Genomic DNA, 16,432 nt, shown 5'->3' with positions numbered 1-16,432 from the left:
AACAGTTTGGGTCCAGGGTGTCTCCCCCTTTGAAGAGGGGGATGACTGCGGCAGCTTTCCAATCCTTGGGGATCTCAGACGATATGAAAGAGAGGTTGAACAGGCTGGTAATAGAGGTTGCGACAATGGCGGCGGATAGTTTCAGAAATAGAGGGTCCAGATTGTCAAGCCCAGCTGATTTGTACGGGTCCAGGTCTGCAGCGCTTTCAGAACATCTGCTATTTGGATTTGGGTAAAGGAGAACCTGGAGAGGCTTGGGCGAGTAGCTGTGGGGAGCTGTTGGCCGAGATTGGAGTAGCCAGGCGGAAGGCATGGCCAGCCGTTGAGAAATGCTTGTTGAAGTTTTCGATAATCATGGATTTATCGGTGGTGACCGTGTTACCTAGCCCCAGTGCAGTGGGCAGCTGGGAGGAGGTGCTCTTGTTCTCCATGGACTTCACAGTGTCCCAGAACTTTTTGGAGTTGGAGCTACAGGATGCAAATGTGTATGAAATGACAGCACTGGATAAGCCACCGTGCCATGACAGTACCTAAGGAAACCACAGTGAAAACACTTTTGGTTCAGTGAAAAAAAACACATTTGTCTATTGTATGAGAGGTCGCCCAGAGGAATGAATGTATGGCTCACATTGCTCCCTGCCCTGACAGCTTCCCCACCCATCCCAGACACATTAAATATCAGCCCTCCAGCATCGGCAGTTGTGTGTGTGTGTGTGTGTGTGTGTGTGTGTGTGTGTGTGTGTGTGTGTGTGTGTGTGTGTGTGTGTGTGTGTGGTGTGTGTGTGTGTGTGTGGGTGTGTGTGTGTGTGTGTGTGTGTGTGTGTGTGTGTGTGTGTGTGTATAAATGCATATATCTGTGTGTACACACGTGTGCGAGCGTGCATGTGCGCACATTGGTCTGTGTATATGTACAGTATGTGTGTAGGGGTGGCTTGCTGTATCTGCTAAACATGACTGAGCCCAGTCTGACTGGCCCAGAAAGAGAGAGGAGGTCAAACATTCATGTTACACTGCCTTTACACACACTGACAGATGCTGTCGGCTTTGATCTAACTTTAGCTGATCCACTCTTGTCTGTCAGTTTGCTGGTGGTGACTGCATGGTCAGGAAGCAGCTTAAAGGTTCTGCTTGTCCTGCGCCACAGAAAGATAAGCTATGCAATCTAACACTATGGGGAGAGGTCCAAATCACAGGCAAATACAAACACCATTAAGGCAGTAACCCTTTGCTTTTCAACGCTTTACAGCTGCCTTTCAGTGCACAACCAATCGCCCAGGCAGGGACACTACCTTGGTCTCCGTGCCACATAACATATTTCCAGGAATTGCAAGCTACTGTGGTGTGTGTGGCTCTGTGTGGACGTAATGAGGAGTTGTGAGGAGTGACAGTTAAAGGGGAGAGGGGGGAAGAGGGCATTGGGGAGGGGGTGGGGGGGGGGGGTTGCAGTGTGCCAGGCACTGCACACAATGGGGTTCGCCCGCCACGGAGAGAGCGAGAGAGAGAGAGCAGGAAGGAATCTGGCCGCTCTGTTTCTCTCTCCCTCATCCCCTCTCTCTCTGTCTCACACTGGCTCAAATAGGAGAGGAGCGGCGAGGGGAGAGGAGAGAGAGGAGAGGGGCTAGGCGAGGGGAGAGGAGCTGGCTGCACTCGGAGCACTGCACGGCCAGGCTGAACTGAGTGAACTGCACCAGAGTGTTTGCTGTGAGGTCAGAGAGTCCAACATTCCTCTGGAGCTGTGTGTTTACACTGCTTGGGAGAGAGAGAAAGAGAGAGAGAGAGAGACAGAGAGAGAGAGAGACAGAGAGACAGAGAGACAGAGAGAGAGAGAGAGAGAGAGAGAGAGGGAGAGAGAGGGAGAGAGAGGGGGGGCAGGGGGGAATGAGGGGGCTTACAAAACGGGAACAAATCAACGTCCCGTCTCTCTTTGTGCCATACAGTCTCGTCCTGCTCTACTCTACTCTAACGCTGAACCAATGCAACACTACCTATCACTTCAACTGGGTTTTTGAATCATCACAAACTTTACATTATCTGTGAATAAAAGCAACAGGCTGACAAAGTGTTTATTATTTAAAGCCTGGGATCAAGTACAGATTTTTGAACGTTTGCAAGATGTGTGGTTTATTTAACGTTAATAATTTATGTGTTGAAAAGTTGGGAGAAAACTGAAAGGAGCCGAGTTAAGTCTGGTAATCAAACACATATTTCTCTGTGTCTCTAGAAACACACATGTAAAGGGAACTCCAACAATGGTAAATTATGCAGAGTGAATTTCTTCTTTTTTTTAAAGTGAGAACAAAGTGAGATTCTACATAAAACTAGCTCGGCTTAACAATTGTGAAAACCCCGGAGCCTATGGTAAAACTAGAAACTACTGATATTGCTATTTATATTGATTTGATTCTGTTTATTTTACATTTACCATTTACTATAGTATACAAAAATAAATATTTTCCATCAAACATTCTTCAGTACAATTTAAATCCAGATCACAAAAAAATGTAATGCTATTTGTTAGTAAATCATTGTAAAAATCAAACCAATTATCTGGTAAAGAATTCCATAAGCATTTCCTTCTTAAAGCTTATTTTCTAATGAAGACACATAGTACAGTAAGTAGTTCCTATGGAATAATCTCAACTTTAAAAACTAAAACCACTTTTGTCTTTACAAAATCCTTGCATCATTATTATAGAAATAGAATGTGTTAAGTATAAATTCTAGATCATGATCTTGACTAAACATGACTGGCTTATGCAACAAAATTGCAATTTTCCATATTAGCTACTACTTGATCTTGGCTTAATACTAGGCAGACATATGCCATGCACCATTCATGTACATTGCTCATACTTATTTAAGAAATGGTATTCTGAAATGCATAAAAAAAAACAGCTTGGCCAAAGATAGTTGTTTTATGATAGTGCCCCTCTACCATTAAATCAACCAGACCTCTCTCAGATCTGGGCCTGTGTTCAAAAAGCATTTAATAAATACAATGACATGGACAGGTAGGAGCTGATCCTAGACCAGCACTCTTAAATTGAGAAGCTTTGTGTAAATGGGTACTGGTCTGCTGTACTGGGACTCAGAGCTGGGAAGATCAGAAGTGCAGTTCAACGGAGAGATTTCATTCACTGAATAAAGATGTTTCCTTTCCCCCTCTCCTGGACAGTCAGACATACTACACGCCGAGCACTAACACTTTAGGTAAGAACATTTGGCAACTGAATGAATCTGTCCACTTTTATAAATAACATGTAATATTATCTATTGGTTGAAAGTATTCTCACAATCTCAGAGGCTATAATGAAGAAAGTATACAATTTACTGACTATGCACTATAAATGACTGCTAAATGACTTAAATGTAATGTAAATGTAGAATTCTAAAGGGGCGATTTCTACAGTAATCCTACAAAATTTAGCGAGTTAAAAGAATACATCATTGTAAAGATTTTTGCTTTATGCTAAATTTACTACTTTGAAATATATGTCTATTTAATTGTACTTTTCAAATTGTAAAGTACAAAAGTTTCTCTCTCTCTCTTTCTTCCTCTCTCCCTGTCTCTCTCTAGTCTCCTTTAGTTTTCCGTCAAACACTTTTTTTGTGGCTAAATAATCACACGTTTTCTCAACAAAAGAAATGGAAAATGTATTTGCCAGTGCTTTACTAGTATATATAACAGGGGTCTCCTCAGAACCAAAGAGTTCAGATTGCTCTTTTTAGGAAGCCTCAGCAATCGTGATAACAAATCATATCCAATCTACATAAAACAATCAAAAATAAATCCTAATGATTGATTCCAGAAATAGTCTCTGTTTCATCTACCATGCCATTATGTGCAACCATGATCAGGTTTCTTGACTTATACTATAATGATTTAGAATTACCATTTGAATTGCACGCGTTGGCTGCCTTTCAGGAAATCGTCACATCTGGCATCTGCTCGAATGTCATTTCAGCAAATCAAACCTGAGTGTTAGACTATTGGTTGTCTGGCATTCAAGACTGTTTAATCAATTTCAGACTGCTGCATATCAACACCAGTTGGTAGAAGCTCAAGTATGCACCCTGACAAAAACAAATCTAATACTGAACTACAGGGGAGGAATACGGCAAGATCCTGATAATTATTTAATACATTTTAAATCTGCTAACTAAGACGATAGGTTGAGTTACAAAGTTGCTAGATGGTCTATTTTACATTTCTGAAGCTGAAATATAGGAGATTGAAAAGACATTATACTAGCTTCAGATGACAGCTGTAATGCCACAGTATAGTTTCTTTATTGTGGGAGTAGAACTTAAAAACAGTTTTTTAAAGCAGTCAAAATTGAGAAACAAAATCAACAGCATCTTATCAAGAACAAACAGGCACCATATTATCGAAATTAACTGAACCATCAAATTCTCTCACTTTTTTTTACCATCTTTCATCAGTAAAACAAACATGTATTATTTGTTGAAACATGTCATTCAATTCAGAACAATTTGAGTCAGTACCAAAACCTTCGGCTCTGTAAATCTATCAGTTAAGTATTTGAGCTCTGTCCTTTAAGTTATGAACATCTACAGCAATAAAATCAAGTCACAGACAGAGTCAGGAAATGATAGGAGGAAGTGCGCTTTGCTTCCAAAGGTTGAGCTATCCTTCATAGTTGTGTATTCTTTGGTAAAAGTCCTGACGCACAATAACAATATAAAAGATCCAAACTGTCACATCGTGCATTTGTGTGTGACTGGTGGTTGTGTGGATACATTTACCAACGGCCTCAATTTTACCTTGCTCTCCGAGCAAACAGAAAATGCTCACTGATTTACTAAACAGAAACATGCACTCTTTAGATCCACGGCCCCTATAGGTGAACGGCTCTAACACTACATTTTAACACTCAATTTAAGGGAAACATGCACTTAAAAAGCACTTAGTAACAACTGACAGGTAAGAGGTAATTCAAAACTATCTTTACCCAGTGGAGAGCTGGACGAGGGGGATGAGCGAGAGACAGAATGAAGAGGTATATGATAAGGTGGAGGTTTTGGCAGTTCAGCTACCGGTTAAGGGGATAGGGGACAATGTGAGAGAGAGAGGGAGAACTCACTGTGGCCAGACCTCCATTCCTCAGCTCTCCAGGAGGTACAGCCACAGTCACAGCCCCAGCAGCCAGCTCTGCCGCAGGGGAGTGTAGCTAGACACCCACCCAGGACACCAGTCCCCCAAACAAACCACTCCGGGAGGGAACCACCGCAAAGGAAAAGGCGGCAGGATTTTTCCAATGCAGCTGGGCACCGGGCAGCTGCCAAATCGCCGCCACGCTTCTCTTCTTCTTTTCTCTCTCTGTCAATCCCTCGCTCCAGAGCTGAGAGAGGCCCAGGATTGGGAGAGCGGAGGGAGAGAGAGAGGAGAGAGGGAGAGTCAGCCACACAGACACAATAGATAGCCGTGGCTTTGACAATGCCTTCCCCAAACGCCAGAACATTTGCTCCCTCTCCATGACACCCGCATTCAGCCAGACAGACTACGCTGGACACAGACAAAGGTAAGTGCAAAGAAGGATGGAAAGAATGGAGAAAGCAAGCAGGGGATAGCGGAGGGGAAAAAGGGGGTTAGGATAAATGGAAGATTAAGATCGGCGAACTGCACTCACCTTTCGTCCGACTCTTTGTTGTGTGTGTTTCATTAATTTTCCGATTTTTTCATAGTAATCCATCACAAAGTTTGGGACAGAGTACTGCAACTGTAATGCGATGAGTACTGTTTTGTATTTTCATATGCAGCCTTGTGCACTTTTCAGAATATGGGAAGTGTTTTTTCCCCCGCATGCTGTCATTGTCCAGTCCTAGTTGGAGATTACACAGAAAAGGAAAGGAATGTGAGATAGTCAGCTCAGCTGTTGATGTTTTGCTGTTGTTTGCCCTGAATCCTTCCTGCTTCTCTACACAGTTGCGGCATAAGGACTTTCTTGTCCCCCTCCCTCTCTTTTCACTCACAAGTATAACAGTAAGTATAAGTAGTGCCAATGAGTGTGTGTGTGTGCGTGCGTGCGTGTGTGTGCGGAGGGGGGGTGATTGCGTGTCTGAGTGTGTGTACGTACATGAGCGTGTGTGCGTGTGTGCGTGTGTGTGTGTGTGCGTGCGTGTGTGTGCGGAGGGGGGGTGATTGCGTGTCTGAGTGTGTGTCCGTACATGAGCGTGTGTGCGTTTGCTCGCGCATACATCCAGTGTGTTTTAATAAGGCACTGGGTCAGATGTGAAGACCTGTCTTCAGCAGCTCATTAAACCTCTCACACCAATCATTCAACAGGAGCCTATAGGACATGGGAAACACAGGAGAACAAAGGTACGGTGCACCCAATAGCACCTCCGCTACGCTACCCGGCAGAACAGACCCACTTCTCTTTTTCTTAAACAATCGCAGCTTGGCTGTGCACTATGGGCAGTAACAATTCCCTTAGTAAGAAACAGACAGTTCTGCCCACTCCACAATATATTGCAGCTACAGGGGCTGTGCATACAGGTGTAGGATCTTAACTTGATCACCTTATTGAAGGATAACTTTCCTGCATAGCAGGAAATGTAAGACATGTAGTGTATTTTGTAATTTTGTAATTTTAGACTTGATTTTCCCTTACAAAAAAATAATCAACCCCTACAAAAATTTCCATTAATTATAATTCCCATAATAATTTCCATTGCCTGTAGCTGCAGGAGTATTTTCCTGATGTAGCAAACTGGCTCAAATTAAGATCCTACATCTGTAGTTTCATATAGACAGACCCAGGCGAGAAAAAAGCTTGTTTTTAACGGTTCAGCAGAGAGAGGAAGCCAGGAGGAAACGTGCAACAAAGCAGGCAGAGGAGGAACTTTTCTAGTGAACTTGGTAAGGCAAATACTGTATGTGGTAATGGAGGAGAGACTATGGAGTCTTGGCATTTACTGTCTCTCAAAAACTGGGATGTAGGATTTGATTAGAAAACTATAATACATACAAATATACAGTAGCCAATTGAAAACTACCTACCTGATCATCATGTTCAACCTTTTATTGAATTAAACATAAATAGCTTATAAATAGTATATCTAATATCTTAAATACAGTACCAGTCAAAAGTTTGGACACACCTAATTTTTGAAAATATTTTCTATGTTGTAGAATAAAAGTGAAGACATCAAACTATGAAATAACCAAAGTGTTAAACAAAACTAAATATATTTTAAAGTTTAGATTCTTCGAAGTAGCCACCCTTTGCCTTGATGACAGCTTTACACACTCGTAGCATTCTCTCAACCAGCTTCACCTGGAATGCTTTTCCAACAGTCTTGAAGGAGTTCCCACATATGCTGAGCACTTGATGGCTGCTTTTCCTTCACTCTGCAGTCCAACTCATCCCAAAACCAGCTCAATTGGGTTGAGGTCGGGTGATTGTGGAGGCCAGGTCATCTGATGCAGCACTCCATCACTCTCCTTCTTGGTCAAGTAGCCCTTACACAGCCTGGAGGTGTGTTGGGTCATTGTCCTGTTGAAAAACAAATGATAGTCCCACTAAGCGCAAACCAGATGTGATGGTGTATCGCTGCAGAATACTGTGGTAGTCATGCTGGTTAAGTGTGCCTTGAATTCTAAATAAATCACAGACAGTGTCACCAGCAAAGCACCCCCACACCATCACACCTCCTCCTCCCTGCTTCAAGGTGGGAACTACACATGTGGAGATCATCCGTTCACCTACTCTGCATTTTAGGAACAAAAATCTCACATTTGGACTCATCAGCCCAAAGGACAGATCTCCACCTGTCTAATGTCCATTGCTTGTGTTTCTTGGCCCAAGTATGTCTCTTCTTATTATTAGTGTCCATAAGTAGTGGTTTCTTTGCAGCAATCCGACCATGAAGGCCTGAATCACGTAGTCTCCTCTGAGCAGTTGATGTTGAGATGTGTCTGTTACTTGAACTCTGTGAAGCATTTATTTGGGCTGCAATTTCTGAGACTGGAAACTCGGATGAACTTATCATCTGCAGCAGAGGTAACTTTGGGTCTTCCTTTCCTGTGGTGGTCCTCATGAGAAACAGTTTCATCATAGCGCTTGATGGTTTCTGCAACTGCGCTTGAAGAAACTTTCAAAAGTTCTTGACATTTTCCAGATTGACAGACCTTCATGTCTTAAAGTAATGACGGACTGTCATTTCTCTTTGATTATTTGAGCTGTTCTTGCCATAATATGGACTTGGTCTTTTACCAAATATGGCTATATTCTATATACCACCCCAACCTTGTCACAACACAACTGATTGGCTCAAACACATTAAGAAGGAAAGAAATTCCACAAATTAACTTTTAACAAGGCACACCTGTTAATTGAAATGCATTCCAGGTGACTACCTCATGAAGCTGGTTGATATAATACCAAGAGTGTGCAAAGCTGTCAACAAGGTAAAGGGTGGCTACTTTGAAGAATCTCAAATGCAAAATATATTTTGATTTTTTTAACACTTTTCTGGTTACTACATGATTCCATACGTGTTACTTCATAGTTTTGATGTCTTCACTATTATTCTACAATGTAGAAAATAGCAAAAATAAAGAAAAACCCTGGAATGGGTAGATGTGTCCAAACTTTTGACTGGTACTGTATATATCAGTGAAATGCATGTAATCGAAATATTCCATTTGAAGAATGTTACTACAGGGTACAGTCTGACAGCGTGGCCATATCTTATGCATGCAGTTTGTGTACAAATATGATGTGTGTGATCATCGGGTCAGTCTGTCTCCGAAGACAGAGAGAAAGAGGAAGGAAGAGATGACGAGAGGGAGAAAGGGAAGAGACAGGGAGACAGAGATAAAGGGAGAGTGAGAGAGAGAGAAAGAGAGAGAGAGACAGAGACAGGCAGACAGAAAATAAGAGAATGAGATAGAAAGAGAGAAAGAAGGGGAGAGATGGAAAGAGGGAGGGAGGAGGGAGAGTCAAGGCGAGGCCAGGCCAGGAAGAAATTGGGTGTCTGGTGCACATGCCCAGAAGAATAAGGCTGCTCAACACTTCTTAAGTCTTCACTTGTACTGCATGTATTATGTATATTCCCCACTGCAGCTGTCTCAGAGGGAAATTAAGATGTGTCTCTGTCTGATTCATAGCAGCTATGGGCCCTGGCACAGTGCACTGAGGAGCCATTGCCATCCGTTTGATCAAAAACCAGGGAAAGAGTCTGTTGATGGGGACATCGACTCATATAAATGAGTTATAGGAGGTGTTACCAAACTTGGTTACTTAACGCTGGTATAATGCATTATGATGCGGTTCAAATGCAATGGAATACGTGTCACAAGCATGTATGACCTTCTTAAGATATGTTATTATCATCTCACAATGATCCTGAATAAATAGCAGCCATTTTGAGTCAAGTGACATATTTTTTAAAAAATTGACCTTTATTTAACTAGGCAAGTCAGTTAAGAACAAATTCTTATTTTCAATGCCGGCCTAGGAACAGTGGGTTAACTGCCTGTTCAGGGGCAAAAATGTGTACCTTGTCAGCTCGGGGATTTGAACTTGCAACATTCCGGTTACTAGTCCAACGCTCTAACCACCAGGCCACCCTGCCGCTCCTGCTGCATATAGAGGAGTATAACTTTTTACAAGATTTATCATAAGACATTATAAAGGCTCATGCATGTTTACAACAAGTTGGCCTAATGAAGCATTATACAGTAAGTAAATCAAATGTTACCAGTGATAAACTTCTCCATGGTTCTTTTCTCAGACAATCTCTAATCACCAGGGAAGGTGAAGGAAACTGTCTGCCCCCCTTCTAAAATATGTTAATCCTAATTTAATTAATTATTAGATAATGATCATTCATGAGGATGAGGACATTACAGCAACATTCTGCGAAAACGGAACCTTTTTTTATTAGCATAGCTTTCAGTTGAAGACAACTGAACACAGCACAAGACATGCTATTACTAAAATATCATATAATTACCATATATGTCGTGGTATGATGTTCTGTCACATTCTCATCAACAAACTCAAATCACCAAATTACTCACTATGAGTTATGCGACTCAAAAAAAAAACTTTTCCAAATGAACATAAATTCACCCCTGTCTGTATGCTACATCCCTAGGGTACTCCTGGCACATTTATTCATAGTCTGGAAGTGCCCAGAGGTTCTCACCTTTTGGCAATCTGTGGATTCATCATTATTAGGTATTTTGTATAAACCCATCCCATGTCTGCCCAATGTACTACTGCTTAATGATTACTCATCACTGAATTTAACATAAAGGCAGAGAATGATTTGGCTTGCCGCCTTAACAGCAGCCAAGAGATGGTTGCCTTACGATGGCAAGCCCCATACACTTTGCCACACCAAATGTACAGTCCCAGTCAAAAGTTTGGACACACCTACTCATTCAAGGGTTTTTCTTTATTTTTACTATTTTGTATGTTGTAGAATAATAGTGAAGACATCAAAACTATGAAATAACACATATGGAATCATGTAGTAACCAAAAAAGTGTTAAACAAATCAAAATGTATTTTAAAGTTTAGATCTTCAAAGTAGCCACCCTTTGCCTTGATGACAGCTTTGTACACTCTTGGCATTCTCTCAACCAGCTTTTTCAACAGTCTTGAAGGAGTTCCCTCACATGCTGAGCACTTGTTGGCTGCTTTTTCTTCACTCTGCGGTCCAACTCATCCCTAACCATCTCAATTGGGTTGAGGTTGGGTGATTGTGGAGGCCAGGTCATCTGATGCAGCACTCCATCACTCTCCTTCTTGGTCAAATAGCTCTTACACAGCCTGGAAGTGTGATTTGGGTCATTGTCCTGTTGGAAAACAAATGGTAGCCCCACTAAGCGCAAACCAGATGGGATTGCGTATCACTGAAGAATGCTGTGGTAGTCATGCTGGTTAAGTGTGCCTTTCTAAATATATCACCGACAGTGTCACCAGCAAAGCACCCCCACACCATAACACCTCCTCCTCCATGCTTCACGGGGGGAATCACACATGCAGAGATCATCCATTCACCTACTCTGCTTCTCACAAAGACACGGGGGTTGGAACCAAAACTCTCAAATTTGGACTCATCAGACCAAAGGATAGATTTCCATCTGTCTAATGTCCATTGCTCGTGTTCCTTGGCCCAAACATGTCTCTTCTTCTTATTGGAGTCCTTTAGTAGTGGTTTCTTTGCAGCAATCTGACTATGAAGGCCTCATTCATGCAGTCTCCTCTGAACAGTTGATGTTGAGAGGTGTCTGTTACTTTAACTCTGTGAAGCATTTATTTGAACTGCAATATCTGAGGATTGTAACTCGAATGAACTTATCCTCTGCAACAGAGGTAACCCTACCTTGTCACAACACAACTGAACTACTCAAACGCATTAAGGAAAGAAATTCCACAAATTTACTTTTAACAAGGCACACCTGTTAATTGAAATGTATTCCAGCTGACTACCTCATGAAGCTGGTTGAGAGAATACCAAGCATGTGCAAAGCTGTCATCAAGGCAAAAGGTGGCTACTTTGAAGAATCTCAAATATATAATATATTTAGATTTGTTTAACACTTTTTTGGTTACTACATGATTCCATACGTGTTACTTCATAGTTTTGATGTCTTCACTATTATTCTACAATGTAGAAAATAGTTAAATAAAACCCTGGAATGATTAGGTGTGTCCAAACTTTTGACTGGTACTGTATATATTTATGGACATAGGTCAACATGAACTGTCAATTTCTCGACTGCATGGTGCAAAATCCGAGAATATTAACATATGGACTACAGCATTTGGCCGTATAAAATCATTACTTTAAGATATGTACTGAAGTAAGCAGGTCCTGTGGGTGGGATGTGGAGGTGGAATAAATGTATTTGTGTATTGTCTGTTGGTTTGTTGTTTTTTGTTTGTTAGCTAAAAAATGTATCACAACTTGATCACAAAAAAAGTATGATGTTGTAGCGAATCCACAGGTCTGTGGTTGAAGTCTCATAAAGCAACTGCTCTAAACATGAGTAGTCCAGACAGGACAGAAGCTGTCTGGGGAGAGGGATTTTAGTGGATACTTTGGTAGAAAAGGCAGGGAAAAAATACCCCCCCAAAAAGAGAACGAATCCCCTTTTTGGCTGTTCAAATCCTTCAATAGGAGAGTTCATTCAGAGTTCGCTCACAAGTCGACAAAAAACAACAACATTCTTCGTAAACATGGCATGGGTGGAAATTGACTTGGTGCATCTTTAATGAATGAAATACTAGCTTTTTGAATGGGATCATTTTGGGCCAGCAAATAAAAGCTTAGCTGCGTTCGAAAACACCAAATCAGCTGGAGGCACTTTATAACTAAGTGTAATTAAAGTGATACATCACAACTAAACAAGCCTCATTTCATTACAACAACCCTGTATCTCTCACAGGCAGACAATTGTCTTTGCACCAAGGAGACAAAAGCACTGCAATAATTAGCATGAAAACAAAGATGGGCGTCGGTGTGGTGGTAAACGAGCAGTGAGCTCATGGAGTGTTGACCACCTTCCAGATAGTGCTGATCAATACAGTGTCTTTTGACTGGTATCGACACACAGCACCATGTGTGAAACTGTACAGCCGTGGAGCCGTGCGGGAGTTCTGCATTCAGAGCATGCCGTTCTCCCAGCAGTGGCGAGAAGGAGTAATACAAATGGTGGGTCCAAGTCCAGGCTGCAGAGGAGAGCAGCACATCTGCAGCCAGCCAAAGCGGACTGTGGTCGCCGGTGTGTGTGTGTGTGTGTGTGTGTGTGTGTGTGTGTGTGTGTGTGAGACGCACTGTGTGTGCAGCGCTATCAATCACACCCACCATAGGCCCTTCACCTACGCATACGTGCGCATGCACACACACGCATGTATGCACATGCATACACACACACGCACACACACGCACACACACGCACACACACGCATACATACACGCATACACACACTCTCTCCCTCGCATAAGACTAACACACACAAACACAAATGCAATCTCTTATCTCCTAACACACACACACACACACACACACACACACACACACACACACACACACACACACACATCATGCACTTAGTGTCACTGCAGTCAGATTGATTAAAGTGAGAGAGGGATCAGGCTTTCCTTTGCATTTCTGCACTTATTAATTCACTGACTAACTCAGGCTGACGTGCTTGGGGAGAGAATCCAGTTAAGTGTGTGGGAGCCATTAAAGCTACACCCAGAGACATACAGTAGACCACTGTTCTACAGAATGCCTCTGTTTTGATGAAAGAATGAGGTACTTTTGATCAAAGAGCAGCAGTAGCTTTTCACATTTGAAAAATGAAAGCCTGTATTCCATACAGAACTCACAAACGCATGTGTCTAGTAGGTTCTGGAGTAGGCATGCAATCTCACAGAGCTTCTTTGCAATCCAGTAGAAAATCAATTCACTTCAGTTTTCATCATATATCTTGACGCTGGTCCTCACAAGTGTACTTAAAGACGTAATCCTTAGATGCACTTCATCTTACAGCAATGACATACACTACCTTTCCAAAGGTACGGTAGACTCTTCTATGTGATTTCAATGATGCATGTGAAGTGACTGAGATATGCAACATAAAGATGCCACAGTACATTCTAGGTTGGCATCCAGATCTTAAGAATAATGACTGCAATTCACAGATACCCCTTGTCTAGGCCCGACAATTGACATCGACAGTAAAATATCTAAGCAATACTGGAAATAGACAATGTTTTTGATGGACACCATTCTTTTGAAGACAGAGGCATGTCGAGTGAAGTATATAGACAGACAGACAGACGGACAGACAGACAGACAGACAGACAGACAGACAGACAGACAGGCAGGCAGGCAGGCAGGCAGGCAGGCAGTCAGACAGACAGACAGACAGACAGGCAGGCAGGCAGGCAGGCAGGCAGGCAGGCAGACAGACAGACAGACACAGAAAGACAGACGGACAGACGGACGGACGGACGGACAGACGGACGGACGGGCGGGCGGGCGGGCAGGCGGACGGACGGACAGACATATCATAAACACTGTAAAAATAACTCTGCTTACTATGCATCCTCTCTTGCTACAAACAACCTGACAAATAGCTGGAGCCAGGATGAGTTACAATGTCACCAGCAGTCGACCAGCAATGAACCGACTGACCGGCCCTCTGCTTCACAATATGTGTCCTGTGTCTCTAATGTTCAAAACCCCATCGGCAACAAACAAATCACACCTGTTCCCTGTTAAAGTACCACCAGTAGCTAGTTTTGGGATTGGGGAGGAAACCTGATATGAGCCCCTGAGGCGCTGTACAAGGTGAGGCACTATATTTGAGCAGAGCCCTGAGAATAGGGAGCCATTTGGGACTCATCCCTAGACCTGTTGGTGTTGCTTTATTATGTTTACACCAAATACAAACATATACATACGAGCAACAACTTACAGACGCACACAAACAACGATCTCCTCTGCCCAGACCCGCATGCTCACACCCCCCTCCCTAGTGCCTGCATTATGGTTTGCCACAATGGCCTTAAATGTTGATGTTGCTTTAGAAAGCACATATTCATACAGTATCTACTCAGACATATAATGAGAGGAGGGTGACTGTCACTGATTATCTCTCCCTTCCCACGAAACATATTATAAAACATGAGGGGGAACCAGCCCATGCCCACAGGCCTCCAGGCCTCCAGGCTCCTCTATCCCGGTGACAGGCAGGGAGAGGAGACCAGGACCCACACACTTCTCAGCCCCGGCTGGTGCTGTAGTAGCACCCACCGCTGCCCCACATTCCTCTCACTTAACTGGGGCAGCTGGGGCTTAGCTGAAACTCATTTGGCAGCCAGGGCCCTGAGAGAGATGGCTGGGGAGGAAACAGAGGAGGAGGAGGAGGAGGAGGGAGGTGTACGGCTGGAGCTCCAGACATAAATAATGACCTGTCACGAAAGCGATCGTGTGAGTAGCAGTCATTTTTGGTGAAATTTAAAAAATTGTCCAGGAGATTAATAGCTCTCTCCGTTCCTCTCCTTCACTTGGACTGATGCTTTCAGAATGGCTGCTGCACATTGAGACAGCTGAACATGTTGAATATGGAGCACACAAGATGGACGCTAAACGATCTGGTATGATAGATCTTATGAGTGGCAAGGACCTATTATATGAACGAATTACACAAGAAAAATAAGCCATTACACATACCTACACGGACACACACACAGTGTAAAGGCTATATATAAAATCATATTGATTTACTTTGATAACTTTCCTAATTTTATCAACCTAGCCCTTCCTCATCTGTGTGTGGTGTTATCATCTTATGAAAAGAGGTGAATATTATATGAACAACCTGTAAGTTGGTCCTGAAGGAACTCTTCAGTATTTAGTATTTAGTGAGCTGATAGAAGTAGTGTTTTATGAACAGTGCTGTGGCTTCATGCCCTGAGGTGTGATGTTGTGTGTGTGTGTGTGTGTGTGTGTGTGTGTGTGTGTGTGTGTGTGTGTGTGTGTGTGTGTGTGTGTGTGTGTGTGTGTGTGTGTGTGTGTGTGTGTGTGTGTGTGTGTGTGTGTGTGTGTGTGTGTGTGTGTGTCTACAGTTGAAAATTAAACTGCTGGAGAGAATTGTTGATTAATGTGCAAATACATGAAACAAAGTAAAGGAAGTAGTGTATTTGTGGCTGTGTGTGATGCTGGTCTACAGATGGCAGCTGTGTTGGGGCCCACCACAGGGGGGTCAGACCAAACCACAGTCCACACAGGAGAGAACACCAGTCATTCCACAACGTCCTCCGAGGCAGATTCGGTGTTCTTTGCCGCTCACGCCCCATGACAAAACAAACAGCATTTGTGATGTTTGGCTCGCCGCTAGGATTTCAGAAAAAAATATATACATAAATCTTTCCCTGTCTGTCTCGAGTCTCGCTGCCCAACTGCTGTCAGAGAGTTGTGGGTGTCGAGATAAGCCCCCCCCCCAACTGACTCCCTCAGGACAGGGGAGGTTTGTTATTTATTTTTAAGAATACCGCTAGTTGACTTTTCTTTCCATTCCCACTGTACTTTGGGTTGGGCGAGTGTAAACATTCCAGAATCGTACGTAGCACACTGCTCACTCAGTGGTGTAAAGTACTTACTGTAAGTAAAAATACTTTAAAGTAAGACATAAGTCGTTTTTTTAGGGTGTCTGTACTTTACTTTACTATTTACAGTATAATTTTGACAACATTTACTTTTACTTCACTACATTTTCGCTGACACCCAATAGTACTCGTTACATTTCGAATGCTTAGCAGGACAGAGAAAAGGTCAAATTCACCACTTATCAAGAGAACATCCCTGGTCATCCCTACTGCCTCTGATCTGGCACACTCAAATGCTCAAAAAACACAAATGCTTCGTTTGTAAATG

General features: G+C 42.8%; 1 long non-coding RNA gene across 2 annotated transcripts in view; it reads right to left on the bottom strand.

The window, feature by feature from the left end:
* Positions 1-16,432, bottom strand: part of LOC135552784 (uncharacterized) — a 121,700-nt gene that overhangs the window by 88,973 nt on the left and 16,295 nt on the right. Inside the window, exons 1-2 of one of the 2 annotated variants that reach the window (XR_010457504.1) lie at positions 5,652-5,932; positions 5,106-5,363 (exon numbers count right to left, since the gene is read on the bottom strand). The exons of the other annotated variant lie outside the window; for it this stretch is intronic. This is a non-coding gene — a long non-coding RNA (uncharacterized LOC135552784). Of the gene's footprint in view, positions 1-5,105; positions 5,364-5,651; positions 5,933-16,432 lie in introns of those variants that run through there. 2 annotated transcript variants of the gene reach the window in all.

The sequence above is a fragment of the Oncorhynchus masou genome, chromosome 13, assembly GCF_036934945.1.
Source record: "Oncorhynchus masou masou isolate Uvic2021 chromosome 13, UVic_Omas_1.1, whole genome shotgun sequence".
NCBI classification, from domain to species: Eukaryota; Metazoa; Chordata; class Actinopteri; order Salmoniformes; family Salmonidae; genus Oncorhynchus; species Oncorhynchus masou.
This window is presented reverse-complemented; position numbering and strand designations above follow the sequence as displayed.